At 35.5% G+C, this 18407-nt stretch overlaps 1 protein-coding gene across 1 annotated transcript in view; it reads right to left on the bottom strand.

Annotated features, from left to right (window-relative positions):
• Window positions 1-18407, bottom strand: part of ST18 (ST18 C2H2C-type zinc finger transcription factor) — a 353171-nt gene that overhangs the window by 89602 nt on the left and 245162 nt on the right. The gene's annotated exons all lie outside the window — the stretch shown is intronic.

Here is an 18407-nt window from a genome sequence, read left to right as displayed (position 1 = left end):
GCACACATGTAAAGTGCTCTGACTTGAAAAGGAAAGGGTGGGGGAGCAAGTATTAAATATTCATTGAACCATTGTCTAGTCACTGAAGGAAAAGTGGAATGAGTTTATACCAAAATCTCTCCTTTGATTTTCACACGTCTGGCACCCAGATCAAACAAAGAAGAGGAGGAGAAATCTGATTTGATTTGCCAAAAATGGTCAGCACTTTATCCCTATCCATGATCTCATATGGCTTCATACTAAAGTACTCTCGTGGCTGCCATTTGTTACATCTTGACTGAGAAATCTAATCTGAATGGACTTCCTAGTCATATCTCTACCAGACATAATGCTTATCAGCTTATTGGTTACAGTTAAGTATTTATTCCTTTTGCAGGATCCAATAGATCTTAGCCAACAGTCAATCTTTAGCATGTTAATATTTAGAGAAAGTCCACTTTTATACAAAACAGAGATACAATGATGAATCTTGGAGGAAAAGGTATGCATGCTCCTGGTCCTCTAGAAGGTGCTGATTAGCATTTTAGGCGGGGTCTCATGTAGCATCCAAAAGGAAGAGGAACCCTTGATAGATGATAAAGTCTTCAAGATACTCTTGTTTGTAGATGACATTATGTTCATAGCACAAAATCCAGAACTTTGCAGAAACTTCTAAAGGAATCTACAATCAATCATAATTTCTCAGCCTAATTATCTACTCAGGAAAAACCAAATAGTTGGATAATGCCTATTTTCCAGACTGTACTACATGGCAGTTCATTACTGCAGATATTTTGTACGGCCATAATGAATGGAGAGTGCGATAGGACCAGAATGAAGCAGAAAGAACAGAGGAGACTGGATTGCCTTTAGGAAATTGGTGGCAATTTTAATGATTCCTAACCTCTCTGAAACAAAGATCCAGTTTTCTGAACATTTGTAAGCTCCTTGCAAATTGAGAAGGTTTCCTTCTTTGTATCCCCAGTGACTTGCCTGGCAGTTAGTACATACTTAATAAATGTTTATTCATTGATTGATGAATCTATATGGCTATGAGTCATGGGATATATTCCTTCCCAAAGAATTTTGGTTATGAGACACCCAATGGCCACATGGTAGATAGGCATGTGGTAAGTATTTGTATCTCCAGCATATTGTCAATGGAGTATTGGACAGGAGAAGAAACATAAATGCCACCAAAGAGATATAACAATGTGGCCATGGAAGTATTTAGCATTTAATAGAGATATGTATAAATTGATTTAGAATATTGTCCTCTTGTAGTTATTTTTTATTAATACATAACTCAAGGGATTCATGTATATTATTCATTAAAAGGCATTATTAGAAATTGGCAGTTAGAAGGGACCTTAGGGATAATCTAATCTACCATTTCATTTATAGAAAAGGAAAATGAGGTTCACAGAGTTTAAATGACTTGCTCATGACAGTTACCAATAGATTAAGTTAATTTTCTTCATGGAAGTAGTCTTTCTGCTATACTGTACAATTTTACTTGAGGTTCATGTGATATGATGTTATAGATATATCTGTTATCATAAGATCTGGTACTTGTGGAAAAAACCCCAATGACTGAGTCAAAGGTGGGCTCTCCTTATTCAGAATTTGATGCTAGAAGGTGAGTCTTTAGGCTATATAGGTCAGGTAAAAACCTAATTCTAATATGTATTGCAGGAAAGCTCTGATATAACCTATATCAGACTATTTACCACTTTTGGGAGGAGAGGAAGGGAAGAAGAGAGGGAGAGTATATATAATCACAAAATGCCAGAAAACAATTGTCAAACATTATTTCTATATGTAAATGAAAAAATTAAAATTTATTTAAAAAAGAGATTATGAGTTTCTAAACCAGAATACCATGGCAATGGTAATAAAAAAAAGGGGACAGATGCAGGAGGTGCCATTGACAGAACAAATTACTTATTGTCAGGGAGATGGGAAAACTGTTGGGAAAAAAAGGTTCAGGGCAGCTGGGTAGCTCTAGCCAGGTCTGGAGATGGCAAAGTCCTAGGTTCAAATCTGGCCTAAGATACTTCCTAGCTGTGTGACCCTGGGGAAGTCACTTAACACCCATTGCCTAGCCCTTACCACTCTTCTGCCTTGGAACAAATATATATTATTGATTCTAAGGAGGAAGGTAAGGGTTGAAAAAAAAGGTTACCTTTTTTGTTAAAAATATTCATGAATCTATCTTCATTAAGGAAATCGGTCTGTAGTTTTCTTTCTCTGTTTTTGATCTACGTGGCTTTGGGATTAGTACCATATTTGTATCATAAAAGGAGTTTGGTAGAATTCCTTCTTTGCTTATTATGTCAAATAGTTTGTATAGTATTGGAATTAGTTGTTCTTTGAAGGTTTGATAGAATTCACTTGTGAATCCATCTGGTCCTGGCGATTTTTTCTTAGGGAGTTCTTTGATGGCTTGTTCAATTTCTTTTTCTGATATGGGATTAAGTATTCTATTTCTTCTACTGTTAATCTCCTTAATAAACATAGATGCAAAAATCTTAAATAGAATACTAGCAAAAAGAATCCAGCAAGTAATCACGAGGGTTATTCATTACTATCAGGTGGGATTTATACCAGGAATGCAAAGATGGTTCAACATCAGGAAAACCATTCACATAATTGACCATATCAACAAGTAAACCAACAAAAAACCACATGATTATCTCAATAGATGCTGAAAAATCCTTTGAGAAAATACAACATCCATTCCTATTGAAAATACTAGAAAGTATAGGAACAGAAGGATCTTTCCTAAAAATAATAAACAGTATATATCTAAAACCATCAAAAAGCATCATATGCAATGGGGATAAATTAGAAGCCTTCCCAATAAGATCATGTGTGAAACAAGGATGCCCATTATCACCTCTATTATTTAACATTGTATTAGAAACACTAGAAGGAGCAATTAGAGAAGAAAAAGAAATTGAAGGTATTAAAATAAGCAATGAAGAAACTAAGCTATCACTCTTTGCAGATGATATGATGGCCTACTTAAAAAATCCTAGAGAATCAACTAAAAAGCTAATAGGAATAATCAACAACTTTAGCAAAGTTGCAGGATACAAAATAAATGCACATAAATCATCAGCATTTCTATATATTTCCAACACATCACAACAGCAAGAGGTAGAAAGAGAAACACCATTTAAAATCACTCTAGAGAATATAAAATACTTAGGAATCTATCTACCAAAACAAACACAGGAATTATATGAACACAACTACAAAACACTTTCCAAACAATTAAAACTAGATCTAAACAATTGGAAAAACATTGAGTACTCATGGGTAGGACAAGCTAACATAATAAAAATGACCATTCTACCCAAATTAATTTACCTGTTTAGTGTCATACCTATCAAACTACCAAAAAACTTTTTTACTGAACTAAAAAAAACTATAACAAGGTTCATTTGGAAGAACAAAAGATCAAGAATATCAAGGGAAATAATGAAAAAAAACCGTGAAGGAAGATGGCCTAGCAGTACCAGATATTAAACTATACTATAAAGCAGTGGTCATCAAAACGATATGGTACTGGCTAAGAGACAGAAGGGAGGATCAGTAGAATAGACTTGGGGTAAGTGATGTCAGCAAGACAGTGTATGATAAACCCAAAGAGCCCAACTTTTGGGACAAAAAAATCCAACATCCATTCCTTAAATGTTAGGAACTGTTAGGAAAATTGTAAAACAACATGGAAGAGATTAGATTTAGATCAACATCTCACACCCTACACCAAGATAAATTCAGAATGGGTGAATGACTTGAATATAAAGAAGGAAACTATAATAAAATTAGGTGAACATAGAATAGTACACCTCTCAGATCTAGGGGAAATGGAAAACTTTAAAACCAAGCAAGAGTTAGAAAAATTACAAAATATAAAATAAACAATTTTTATTATATTAAATTAAAAGGTTTTTGTACAAACAAAAACAATGCAACCAAAATTAGAAGGGAGGGGGCAGCTGGGTAGCTCAGTGGAGTGAGAGTCAGGCCTAGAGACAGGAGGTCCTAGGTTCAAACCCGGCCTCAGCCACTTCCCAGCTGTGTGACCCTGGGCAAGTCACTTGACCCCCATTGCCCACCCTTACCACTCTTCCACCTATGAGACAATACACCGAAGTACAAGGGTTTAAAAAAATTAGAAGGGAAACAATAAATTGGGAAAAAATCTTTATAACAAAAAACTCTGACAGAGGTCTAATTACTCGAATATACAAGGAGCTAAATCAATTGTATAAAAAATCAAGCCATTCCCCATTTGATAAATGGGCAAGGGACATGAATAGGCAATTTTCAGATAAAGAAATCAAAAGTATCAATAAGCACATGAGAAAGTGTTTTAAATCTCTAATAATTAGAGAAATGCAAATCAAAACAACTCTGAGGTATCACCTCACACCTAGAAGATTGGCTAATATGATAGAAGGGGAGAGTAATGAATGTTGGAGGGGATGTGGCAAAATTGGGACATTAATGCATTGCTGGTGGAGCTGTGAACTGATCCAGCCATTCTGGAAGGTAATTTGGAACTATGCTCAAAGGTCTATAAAAGAATGCCTGCCCTTTGATCCAGCCATACCATTGTTGGGTTTGTACCCCAAAGAGATCATAGATAAACAGACTTGTAGGAAAATATTTATAGCCAAGCTTTTTGTGGTGGCAAAAAACTGGAAAATGAGGGGATGTCCTTCAATTGGGTAATGACTGAACAAATTGTGGTATATGTGGGTGATGGAATACTATTGTGCTCAAAGGAATAATAAAACTGGAGGAATTCCATGTGAACTGGAAAGACCTCCAGGAATTGATGCAGAGTGAAAGGAGCAGAGCCAGAACATTGTATACAGAGACTGATACACTGTGGTAAAATAGAATGTAATGGAATTCTATACTGGAAGCAATGCAATGACCCAGGACAATTCTGCGGAATTTATGGTAAAGAACGCTGCCCACATTCAGAGGAAGGACTGAGGAGTGGAAACACAGAAGTAAAACAATCCCCTTGAACACATGGGTTGATGAGGACATGATTGGGCATGTAGACACTAAATGACCACACCAATGCAACTATCAGTAATATGTAAATAAGTCTTGACTGATCACACAGGTTAAAACCAGTGGAAATGCGTCTTGGAAATGGGGATAGGGGTTGAAGGGGGGGGGGTGAAGTGGAAAGTAAAAACAGGAATCATGTAACCATGAAAAATTTTTCTAAAAAAAATAAAATATTTAAATCTGGGAAAAATATTCATGAAAATCTTCATTATGTACTAACAAATGCAATGCACTTCAGAAATGAAGTTCTCATCTGTATTTTTTAACCTAATTTCAGCTAAGCCTTCAAATGAAGAAAAATTCAAGAACTTTGTTTCTCTGTTCCTCTTTCCTGAATAGTTTCAGACAAAAATATACAAGAACTCTATATTTCAATTTGATAAATATTTTCATTTACCACTTGAGGGTCATAGGCTCAGGAAACTCATTCTTATAACTTTTATTGAGGTAAAATAGCTATGATTGAAAAATATTTTCTTGAGAATGAAAATATAATCATTTTTGTTTCTTACTACAGATAGTTATAATTCCACCTTTGGATATAACACATACATATTTTGCTATGATGATTTTTCCTCTAACGCTTTGAAATGTATAAATGAAGACTTTGAACCTTGGACTTCATCCCCCATAAATCCCTTAGCATTTCCCCAAATTTCCTTTAATCTCTCCTGTACCTCCACCTTTGAGTGGTCACATTATTGTTTTATAAATTCTGTAGCTCCTCCCTCTTACTCTCTCTTTCACGAGCGCGGCTGAAGTTACTTTAGTACCTTTTCACTCTAATTTTTATGTTAGTTTATTATTAATAAAACTTTATAAAATATAACACTTAGATTTTGCATATTAATTTTAATCTCTACATTTTTGGTGACCATGAAGGAACCTTCGGTTTATGAGAGTGATTTGCTGCTACAGAAAGCAATGGGAAGTGTAGGAGATTGAAGGTTTTTTTTTTTTGTTGCTTGTCACTTTGCTAAAGCTATTGTCTCAATTACTTTCTTTGATTATTCCCTAGAATTTTTTGTCATCAACAAACATGAATTGTCTCCTTTGCCTTTGTCCATATCTTATTTTAATATCTTTCTCTATTTTTAAGTGTTGATAGAAATTCTAGCATTACATATAATATTAGGAGAGTAGGTATTACTGCTTACTCCTATATTCACTGGGAAAGAATCTAGACTATTCCCATTATATATGATTTTTGTTTCTGGTTTTCTATAGATAATTTTAATTCTATTTAAACTTTCCTTTTATGTAAATATATTTTTACAGGTTTTTAAAAGCATAAATGAGTATTGTCTTTTGTCAAAGGCTTTTTCTTCATCTATTGAGATATTCATTTAATTTTGAATAGTTTTTTAGTTATTTTTTAAATTTATTTTATTTTTTTTAAACCCTTAACTTCCATCTTGGAGTCAATACTGTATATTGGCTCCAAGGCAGAAGAGTGGTAAGGGCTGGGCAATGGGGGTCAAGTGACTTGCTCAGTGTCACACAGCTAGGAAGTGTCGATAGTTTTGTTTTTAATATGATTATGTTGATTTATTTCCTAATTTTGAACTATCCTTTGATACTTGGTATAAATCTACTTGGGCCAAGAGTGGTAAGGGCTAGGCAAATGGAGTTAAGTGGCTTGCCCAGAGTCACACAGCTAGGAAGTGTCTGAGGCCAGATTTGAACCCAGGACTGCCCATCTTTGAGCCTGATTGCCAATTCACTGAGCCACCTAACTGCCCCCATGACAGGATTTTATTTAAAATGTTATGATTGATATTCGTTAAGGATATTAGTCTGTTGTATTTCTTCTTTGCTTTATCCTTCCCTAGTTTAAGAATTAGGACTGCATTTTTCTCACAAAAGGAGTTTAACAGAATGCCTTTTTCTAATTTTGACAATAATTTGCATAGTATTGAAATTTCTCATTCTTTGAAAATTACTTAGAATTTTCCTGGAAGTCAATAATTACCAGGAGGTTTTTTTCCCTTTGAGAATTCATTTATAGTTAGTTCTGTTTCCCTTTTAGCATGGATATTTTTACATTTTTGAAGGTAAAAAGAGATAGTTTGGAAAGAGAATAGAGACTTTTTTACATTTCTGTAGCCTCAGCTAAGTATTGTTCTTAAGGGATCAATATTTCTGTTGCATCCTGAGTAGATCCTCAGGACAGATAATTTTTTTAAAAACTCTTTCCTTTCATCTTGGAGTCAATACTGTATATTGGTTCCAAGGCAGAATAGTGGTAAGGGCTTGGCAATAGGATTAAGTGACCTGCCCAGGGTCACAGCTGGGAAGTGTCTGAGGTCAGATTTGAACCTAGGACCTCCTGTCTCTAGGCCTGGCTCTCAATCCACTGAGCCACCCAGCTGCCCCCAGGACAGATACTTTTTAAAAGAAAATATTGCCACTGCACTGATATGTACCCTCCTGATATAGACATCCTTACATATAAATGTATACTGATGTATATATGTAAATATATATACTGATAAATGTATGTCAACAAATAATTATACTTACATCATCTAATAATAATAGCTTTAATGTTTATAAAGTGTTTTAAATGAGCTAATTTTAACTTCAGGATAACTCTGAGTGGTAGGTGCTCTTATTATCCCCATTTTACAAAAGAGAAAACTCAGGCAGACAGAGGTTAATTGAATAGCCCAGGATAACACAACTAGTAAGTACTTAAGATCAGATTTGAATGTCAGTCTTCCTGACTCCAGTCCTAGCATTCTCTCTACTGTGCCACCTTGCAGCCTAGTTGGTGGCTATTCACATCAACTTTCATTTCATACATATGGCTTTTATAGTTCTTCCCTCCATTTTTGAATATACAAAGAAGGTGGAGAATGCTTGCTGCTCCCTCCGTGGCTGTAAAATAACCACGTTCTTGGTTTTTGTTGTTGTTGTTATTTTAGCCAAAGTTCAAATTAGTTATATTAGCTAAAGATTATTACCCAAAGTTATTATCCTTTCCAATGAATTAAGTCTCCTATTAGAAAAGGGCAGGGTAAGGTCTCTTTCAATGACTTTTCCTCTGGGGAACACTATTTTAGCTTTATTGTGGCAGTGCCAGGGAACATCAAAGTAATCAAAAGCCATACTTGACATGCCACTGAAAGAGACACGTCACAAAAATGCTAACATATCTTTTCATGTTTGCCAGAAATATTGTCCAAAGGTCTATGTCTTCCCATCTGCAGAACTCAGCAATATTGATATAAAATGAGCTCCATTAGCTATATTTTTCTAGTAGAAAGAACACAGCCTTGTATTTATTGATCCAGTCAATCTCCTCAGTGTTTTCTGCATCTAGAGCTCTCTAGAGAATTGAACAAATATACAAATCTTTTATACCCTCATATTTCATATTTATGAAGCTACTTTCTCTCAAGAATTCCTAAAATAATCTATAATTTCACCTGAAAGAACCATTTTGGTTATACATTGAAGAGAGTCAAAGGCTATGTATTAATCCTTCAATTGTCAAGTTCCCTATAAGAACCTTAAGTCTGTTCAGTATTTATTTTTAAAATGATTCAATTTAAACTTCTAATTCAAAAAGTGGCTAAGAAGAGCTACTGAGATTTGGGTTGGAAATAAGGAAAAATTTCCTAGCAACTAAAAAAATATATTGTTCAGTTGTATCTGATTCTTCATTAACCCATTTGGGATTTTCTTAGCAAAGAGCATGGAACAATTTGCCAATTCCTTCTCTAGCTCATTTGACAGATGGAGAAACTGAGGCAAACAGGATAACTGAGTAAATGACTTGCCTAAGAACACAAGTTGGATTTGAATTCAGGTCTTCCTGACACCAGGCACTTTATTCTATCCTTGGGCCTCCTGACTGCCTATAACAATTAGAACTATTGAAGGAGTTGGAATGAGCTGCCCACAGCGTTTTCTCTTGACTACAGGTCTTCAAACAAAGACTGAGTGATGCTGGTCAGGTCTGTTGGAAAGAATGATATTTTAGTGATGAATGAATGGGCTACAATATTTCTGATGTTTCTTCCAATTCTGCCAGTTTGTTAGTCTGTGAAGCCACTATTAAAATCGCTAATGATAGCTTCTTAGAGCTGGAAAAGATGTCATAATGTCAATTTGATCTAGCTTTCAGAAAACACACACACACACACATACTCATGCAAATGCACAAACAGAATTAGAGACCTATAAATTCATTTTTTCCAATGTCTTATAAGTCAAAGCATTCATCTGAGATGCAGCTTGATATTATAGTTAAAAGGACATTATTAGACTTGTCAAGTCAGAAGACCTCGATTCAAATCCTGGATCTAGCACACTTGCTGTGTGACCATAGAAAAGAGAATTTAACTTCATGGATAATTAGTTTTCTCATCTATAAAATCAGCTAGGAACTTGACTTATAATTTTATTGATTTAATAATAACAGCAATAATAATAATGGCCAACATATGTCCCTCACCATATGCCAGGCTCTGTGGCTTTTTTTATTATCTCTTTTGATCCTCACAACAACCATAGGGGGTAGGTGTTATTATTAGATTTAATAGATAAGGAAAATAAATTAGACAGAGATAAAGAGACTTGTCCAAAGGATGTAAGTTAGAAAGTAAGTGAGACTGGATTTGAACTCAAATTTTCCTGGGTCCAACTCTGCTTTTCCATTCACTGTTCCCCTGCCAGCTGTGTGATTCTGGACAAGTCACTTAACTCTTTTTTTGCTTTAGTTCCTCATCCGTAAAATGAGAAGGAAATAGCAAAAAAATTTCTTTGCCAGGAAAACCCCAAATGGAGTCATGAAGACTCAGACATAAACTGGAACAACTTAACTACAAAATATTAATTACCTAGGTAGGTATGGTACGTGATCTGGAGATACTGTTCTAGCTCCCATTTATACAGATGAATCAGTTCCCCAGAACATGGCCACTGTACCCCCTCAAGGCTAAAAGGGTAACGCTGAGTGGCCAAAGGTTGACATTCATTAGCTTAGGATCGGTGTGCTTTTTTTCCATGATTTTTATCCATTAGTCAGACAGAGAAAATCAGCTCCAGAAAGAGATATTTACTAAAGTAGCATAGCAAGAATAATGACTATAAAATATATACCAAAAAGTCTTTGACACTCTCAGATCACATGATCTAAGAGAAAGTGGACTCAGACTTAAAGAGTGGATATGGCAAAAGACCAACACAACTTGTGAACATCCTTTAGCTGGAATCCTCAAGATGTTCCCCGTAGGTGTAAGTGTAGTTTTTATTTTTTATTTTTTTGCTGAACTTTATGGAGCCATCACATCTAGTCTGTTAATTGGCGTTCAGTGGAAACATTACCATTAGCTGTTGGGGGTTGCTGCTGATGCTGATAGGACACTGATAGGAAGATGAGAAGGGCACAATTCTTTGTGTCTTTTGAAGCTCACAAGCCCTCGTATATAGCCAAGAGTGGCAAGGAGGATGAGGATGAAGTTGAACAATTCTTCTACCCGCTAAAATCTCCCCCTCAAGCAGTTTCTTCTCAGAGGTTTGGCTGGAAAACCCTCTCCTGGCTGCTGTTCACTTGAATTTCTGATTCCAACTGGCTTGTTGGCTTTATTCAAGCCCCTTGGGGTGTTACCAAATTTGTAAACCAATCTGAACAGACTTATATACTAGTTAGCTCTTATAACTCTCTGTGATGTTCCCATATGATAAGAATGCCATCTATATCTTTACCCACATCAATACAGGTACTGAATAAAACAAGGTTCTGTATTACATATGCAGAGATATTTCTTCAGGTTGACATTTGAGCAATGGTCAGTTAGTAATTTTTCAACCCACCAAAACATGTCATCATGCAGCTCATATTTCTCTATTTTGTCCTCAAGTTGAGAATGAGCTGACAGTTTTTAGGGCAGCAAAAAAGATTTATTAAGATTTATTAAGTTATATTTGGAGCAACCAGTGAAGCTAGTTTTCAACATAAGTATCATATCATTCTAGACTTTTGGCTTTCCATTCACAAAATGGGCTCATGCTATGGTCTTAAAATTTTTCCTTTAATTAGTTACCATTGTTTCTGTTTTCCTACATGAGTTTTTTAAATCTAAGATCATTAAAGGACTCTTACACAGGCACAGGAATCCTGTTTTCTTTTCCACTGGAGTCATCCATGATTATGTAATCAGGATTCTATCACGGAATGATTCCTATTCCCATTCAACCCATATCTTTTCTATGAACTTAAAGTTCATTCTTCTTAAGTCTAGGATAAATGTTTGACTTTACCCAATGTTGCCCATCTTGGCCTATGCCAAACTTAACATGATATGTTTGTTTTTTCTCCTGGTTCACAACGATAGAAATTAGCACAAATTTAAGGTTAGAAATTGGTGCTGATTTCTAACCAATGCTAACATCTATTTATTGTCAGGCAAAACACACTTCCATATTGGTCGTTGTTGTAAGAGGAAAGTCATACATAACCAAAAGCCCAAAATAAAGCTAAAGATACATTGATGTGAAAGATGACTTCCACAGTTCTTTCTCTGGAGTTGGATAGCATTCCCCGTCATCAGTCTTTTTAGGATTGCATTGCTGAGAGTAATGCTACCATCTTGACTATCCTTGTGGGTGTGTGATTCCTTGTAGGAGTGGGGCTAAAACTGGTCACAAGCTATGACTGAACTAACCGAACATTTTCTATTTTCTTCAAAAAAAATATATGAGATGTCTTTGATGAGCTTCTGGTGCTGATTTCTGCCTGTATGATTGTGTTCACACTGCTCCCTATGTTATTCATCCCTAATCCTTTCTTACCACCAATTCTTGCTTCCTGAAAAATTAATTTAAGATTCATTTTTAATGCTACTTTCTCTGTTAGGTCTTCTCTGATTCCCCCAATTAGAGGTCATAGCCCTACCTTGTTTCCTGTAAACTCACATAGTATTTTGTTTCTATCCCTCTAAGACACTTATGTACTAATTGATATCATTGGGGTTTTTTGTGTGTATATATCTGTCTCCCTTACAAGGCGAAGATATTTATCAAGGCATGAACTAGGATGTATCTAAATCTCTCTAAGTACTTGATTCAGTTTTATGAACTTAATATTTTTAGGATCTTCATTAATTTATCAGTATAGTTACCCCTTCTTTTTAGATGTCAAAGTTCAGAAAGATAGAACTTCCCTATGTGACATATGAATCACAACTCTAATTATCTTCTAATGAAAATATAGAAACACAGAAAATTAAAATGGAAAAGAAGCCATTTATTTTAGCCATTCATTTAGAACTTTGTGACATATTAATTTATAGAAATATGTTTACTTATAGAATATTGAAAAGAAAGCATGTAATTTTGGTTTCTGTTATTATTCTCAGAGATTTACAATCTAAGAGTTTTGTTAGAAAATTAGGGGAATGTAGAGTAGTTTGCCTGTCATATTTATGGAGAAGGGAAAAATTATGACCAAGCAAGGGACAGAGAACATTATAAGAATGTAAAATGAATGATTTTGACTATATTAAATTAAAAAGGTTCTATACAAACAAAACTATTATAACCAAGATTAGAAGGGAAACAAGAAACTGGAAAAAATTATAACAAATTTCTCTGATAAAGGTCTCATTTCTCAAATGTATAGAGAACTAAATCAAATTTATAAGAATACAATCCATTCCCCAAATGACAAATGGCTGAAAGATATCAACAAGAAGTTTCCAGATGAAGAAATAAAAGCTATCAGTAAGAAAAAAATGTTCTAAATCACTCCTAATTATAGAAACACAAATGAAAACTTTGAGGTACCACCTCTCACCTAATAGACTGGTCAATATGACAGTAAAGAAAAGTAATAAATGTTAGAGTGGATGTGGCAAAACTGGAACACTAATGCATTGTTGGTGGAGTTGTGAACTCATCCATTCTGTATAGCCATTTGGAACTATGCCCAAGGGGCATATCCTTTGATCCTCCCATATTCATCACTGAGTCTGTATCCCAAAAACAGCATACAAAAAGAGGAAAAGACCTAATTATACAAAAATATTCATAGCAGTCCTTTTTGCATTGGCAAAGAATTGGAAACTGAGGGGATGCCCATCAATTGGGTAATGGCTAAGCAAATTGTGGTATATGATGGTGAGGGAATGCTATTGTGTTGTAAGAAATGATGAACAGGATGATTTCAGAAAGAGCTGGAAAGATCTTTATGAACTGATGTAGAGTGAAATAAACAGAACCAGGAAAACACTGTACACAGTAACAGTAATACTGTGGAATAATATCTGTGAAAGTCTTAGCTATTCTCAGCAATAGAATGATCCAGGACAATTCCGAGGGACTTAGGACAAAAAATGCTTTCTGTCTCCAGAGAAAGAACTGTTGGAGTCAGAATGCAGATCAAAGCATACTATTTTCCATATTAGTTTACTTGGCTTTTTTATTTTAGGGTTTTGATTTTATATGAGTATTCTCTTACAACAATGAACAATATGGAGATAGGTTTTGCCTGATAATACATGTATAATTCAGATCAAATTGCTTACCATCTCCAGGAGGGTGGGGGGAGGAAAAAGAAGGAAAAAGAAGGAAAAAGAAAGGGAGACAATTTGGATCTTACACCTTTGGAAAATTTAAGTGGAAAATTAGTACATTAAATGGTAAAATAAAATATCTAAAAAAAATTTTGTTACTATTTGTCAATGGTTAGCTTGCTATCATAGAACACTAAGCAAGTGTATTTGTTAATATAAAGTTTACGGAAATGATTTTTTTAATCTCAGAGGTAATAGATGCTGTTTCCTCATTTAGTTTGACTTAAGTTTTAAGAATTATGAATTGTATACCATATATAATTAACAGGGTTTAAAATATTAAAATACCCATTTCATAGCATAGTACTGAACAATTTCAAACAAGAGGCTAGATGTAGTGAACATCAACCACATATAAAGCTGGCAGTCATAGCATTCAGAGAAAACTGTGACCTGTAAATGAAGCATGACATAATTTCAAAAGACAAATGTAGGAGGCAGCTGGGTAGCTCAGTGGATTGAGAGCCAGGCTTAGAGACGGGAGGTCCTAGCACTTCCCAGCTGTGTGACCCTGGGCAAGTCACTTGACCCCCATTGCCTACCCTTACCACTCTTCTGCCTTGGAGCCAATACGCTGTATTGGCTCCAAGACAGAAGGTAAGGGTTTAAAAAAATACAAATGTAAAATCCTTGAATTGCATAGGAAAGTTTTTGTTTTTACTAAATCCATACTTCAGAAGAATATGAGGGTTTTTTCTCCCCTGCAGAGATAGTCATGGATTTGTATCAGTTCAAATATACTCTCTTGTCCCTTGTGACAATGACATCCATTTGTAAAATAGCTGGGATTAGAGCAAAGTTAACTAAATGTTAACTCTCCTCTTTGCAACTTTCCTTTTACTTTCGAGGGTACCGCAATTTTCTCAGCCACCTAAGTTCACAAATTTAACTAACATCATACTGTACTTCTGACTCTCAACACTTCCCTTCTCCCATATGGAGAAACAACAGTATGTTTAACAGTTGACCTCCCCAAAAAATATATGCATAAAATACTTTTAAGTTCAATCTGCTTTAATTAATACCTTTTGCTATCCTTTCTTAATTCCAGACTACCAACAAAGCAATTCAGAATGCCCTATTTGTATTATTTCCCAATTTTTGAGGTGTAAATGCCCATAACATTTGTAAGCTGGATCAGGCTGGGTCCAGCATATTCCTGCTATCCAAATTTATTGCCAATTCCTATTGATTCTACTTTCATAATATTTCTTGCATTTGCCACCTTCTGGCCTCTGTCACTGCTCCTACTCTGGTGCAGGTCATTGCTGTCTAACCTACTGCAAAGGCCTCCTAGTTGGCCTCTTGCCTCAAATATCCCTCTCTTCTAATCCCTCCTCAATCCAGTTGTCAAATTGATCTTCTAAAGCCTGTGTCTAATTATATCACTTTTCCCCTGCCTCCCCCATTCAGGAAGCTTTAATGACTTTTTATTAACTCCAGAGTCAAATATAACATTTTCTGTCTGGCTTTTAAAGTCTTTCATGACCTGAATCCTTCTTCCTTTCCTATCTTTTTCATTGGTTGTTTCCTATGAATAAAATATTCTCCCTCTTCCTCTGTCTCCTGGCTTTCTTCAGGTTTCAGTTATAATTTTATCTTCTGTGAAAAATTTTCCCCAGTCTTTAGATTAATGTTTTCCTTCAGAAACTACCTCCAATTCATCTTGAATATATTTTATCTGTGCATAATTATTGGCATATCATCTCTTCCAAAAGACTTTGAGGTGGTGAGAGAAGAGTCTGTTTTTGTCTTATTTTGTATCGCCAGGGCTTAGTCTGGGGTCTACCATATAAAAAGGACTATTCAAATAATAAAACATTTGATAAGGACATTAAAAAAAATTAAAACCAATATTGTACTCTGAATTTTTAGGCTAGTTTGTCAGAAAAAATTATATTTAACTTAGCAGTGATTTGTATTGAAGTTATTTCTACTCTGGAGAGAGAAATGTCCAAACTGGCTTAGTTCCCTCTCTATCTTCCATTGTGATTCTGCCTCATAACAATTTAAGGTAACACTTTGTAGTGTAGAGTGGGGGCATAACTGATTTTGCAGAATTTCTATTGTCAGTTAAGGGTTTAGAATCTTGGGAGAAAGTTTCAGTTGGACTTGGGAACTCGTGGAGGGAACCAGGGCCAGTTGAAGCTCCTTCTTGAGATTGAAACCTAGCTAGATTTGTGTTTTTTGAGATTTGTTAATTTAGATAAATCGTTTGAATCTCCCTACCCTACCTTATTTCCTACCTTCATTTCCCTTACCTGAATATCTGAGAAGAGTGAATAGGAGAGTGAATCAGAGAGTTAGTTGAAATCTGTGAGAGTTAGTCCTACCCTGGCAACAAATTATTTATTGAGTCTTTATACCCAACTTCCAAACCCCTTTTGATTTCAAAATCACCTTGAGAGCTGAGTAAAGGCAGGTCCTTTCTCAGTCTCACATTCCTGCTTTCCCTTCCCCACCTGAGGTTTCTCTAAGTGGCTGTTAGGGCTTTCTTGATCCTCTACCCTGTCAATCTATCCCAAAAGACAATAAACCTTTTTTGTGTTTAAACAAGTCCTTTGGCTACTTCATTAGTTGATTAGTAAGAGAGGGAGGAAGGGGAAGAGAAACAACATACTCTCTGGGATTGAGGAAACTGAGGGTATCCATTTTGAAGGAAGTGCAACATTAATTCAAGTCCCTTCCTGTGAAATTGACTAAAGCCTGTAGTCAATTTCAATCTGTCTTGGCTGACTCTAACTTGGCTGTATAGTGTCCTTTACTTGAAGGGATCAGTCTATTTCCCTTCAGTGTTTTGTCTTTAACCCAAGTCTCAGTCTGTATTTCCCTGCTGCTGTTTGTCTGCCTAGATTAATTCATCCTCTCCCTTGAAACCCTTGTTACCTCAGTATTATACTCCCTGAACTCAGACATTCCCTTATTTCTCCTACCACCTCAACTATCATCCTTCATCATTGAACCTTCCTCATCCACTATATTGCCTTAACTTCCCTACTACCTAGTCTATTCCCTTGATTCTTCCAGCCTTGGGTCCCTTGCCTTGTCTTATTCCCTGATCCTACCAATTATTACCCCTAGATTCAGCCTCATATTATATTCTGCACCTCCCTATTATATCCTATCTAATCCCCATATTACATCCTTCAAAGTCTCCTATAACATCTTGTAGGAATTTTTGCAAAAAAATGATAATATACAGAAGCACTTTTGGGGTCATAAGAATAAAGGGGAACTAGTTAGAGAAGTTTATGGAGGGGAGATAGAGAGTGTATATGGTGAGACTCTCTTCTAGCTCTCCCCTTCCACTGAATATACATTGGGAGACTTTGAGGGAGTGTCACCCCGAAACTAGGTGACCAGGATGGTCGTGTTGCCCTACAGGAGTTGGGGGAGAGGCTTCCCTATAAGATGAGGTATGTGGTACCCCAATCTGATTCTGAATGAGGGTTAATATTGAAAAACTGTCAAATAGCCAAGATGTCAGCTCACTCCTCCTAGATCACTTTCCTAAAGCAATCAATGACTTTTTTCCAGAGATCTATATGGAAAATCTAAACTGAAAAGGAGGCTGAGAGGGTGCCTCTCTTTCAATGGAAGAGAATGGAGTGTCCCTTAGGTGAGACCTAGGGCCAATTCCTTCTAGAGTAGAGGAGGCAATGATCTTACCTAGAAAAGAATTAAGTTTGGTTATCACCCTTAATAAGGGCAGTTACATGGCACAGTGGAGAGGATGCTGGGTTGGGAGTCAGGAATACTCATCTTCTTGTGTTTAAATCTGGCTGCAGACATTTAATAGTTGTGTGACCCAGGGCAAGTCTCTTAACCATGTTTACCTTATTTTCCACAACTATAAAATGATTTGGAGAAGAAAATGGCAAACCATTATAGAATATTTGCCAAGAAATCCTTAAAGGGAGTCAGGAAAAGTCAATTGAACAGTAACAATATCATTCTTAATCAATTTCCTTAAGAAATGTCTGAGTTTTTTTCTCTCTGTTTTCCTAAAGGGGAAGGTCTAAAAAGGGTTTTGGTTTGCAAAACATCATTTCTTAGTATTTCTTGAGAAATAAAAATGGAAATTTTAAATATGTTTTCATATATGTAACTAGTGAACAAGTCACTTTATACTCATGTAGTGCCTAGCACAGTATTGGGCTCAGAGTAGTCACTCAATAAGTATTTATTAATTGATTAATTAATTGAGCAAACCAACTATAGACTATAGTCTCCCTGGTCTATGCAAATAACAACCTTAAAGAAAACATAGTTCATTAAAGAAAAAAACTATCATCTAAGCAATATAGTTCTCTGATTTTAAGTTTGATGTAGGGACCAATGGAAAATGAGTGTCAAATAATGTCAAATAAATTCATAGTTGTATATGAGTTTTAGTAGATTCATATTCACTTAAATTGTATTTGTGATCTTAGTATTATATTAATAAAACATGGTTTATAATCTTAATTTACAATAATGTGTTAACTGAAAAAATTGTTGTTGCACAATGATAATCTAGAAATAGTAAAGAATATTATGGCTATGTTTAAGGAATCAATGTGAAATATAGAGGTGAACAATGATCCTGATGTGGCAAATCTTGAGGAATGACATCAAGACTTATTTGAACATTATACAGCTTGCCTCTCTCCTCTCTCCTCTTTCCTCTCTCTCTCTCTCTCTCTCTCTCTCTCTCTCTCTCTCTCTCTCTCTCTCTCTTTCTCTCTCTCTCTCTCTCTCTCTCTC

Source organism: Gracilinanus agilis, chromosome 1, assembly GCF_016433145.1.
Source record: "Gracilinanus agilis isolate LMUSP501 chromosome 1, AgileGrace, whole genome shotgun sequence".
NCBI classification, from domain to species: domain Eukaryota; kingdom Metazoa; phylum Chordata; class Mammalia; order Didelphimorphia; family Didelphidae; genus Gracilinanus; species Gracilinanus agilis.
Note: the sequence above shows the minus strand (reverse complement) of the source record. Positions and strands in the feature narration are given on the sequence as shown.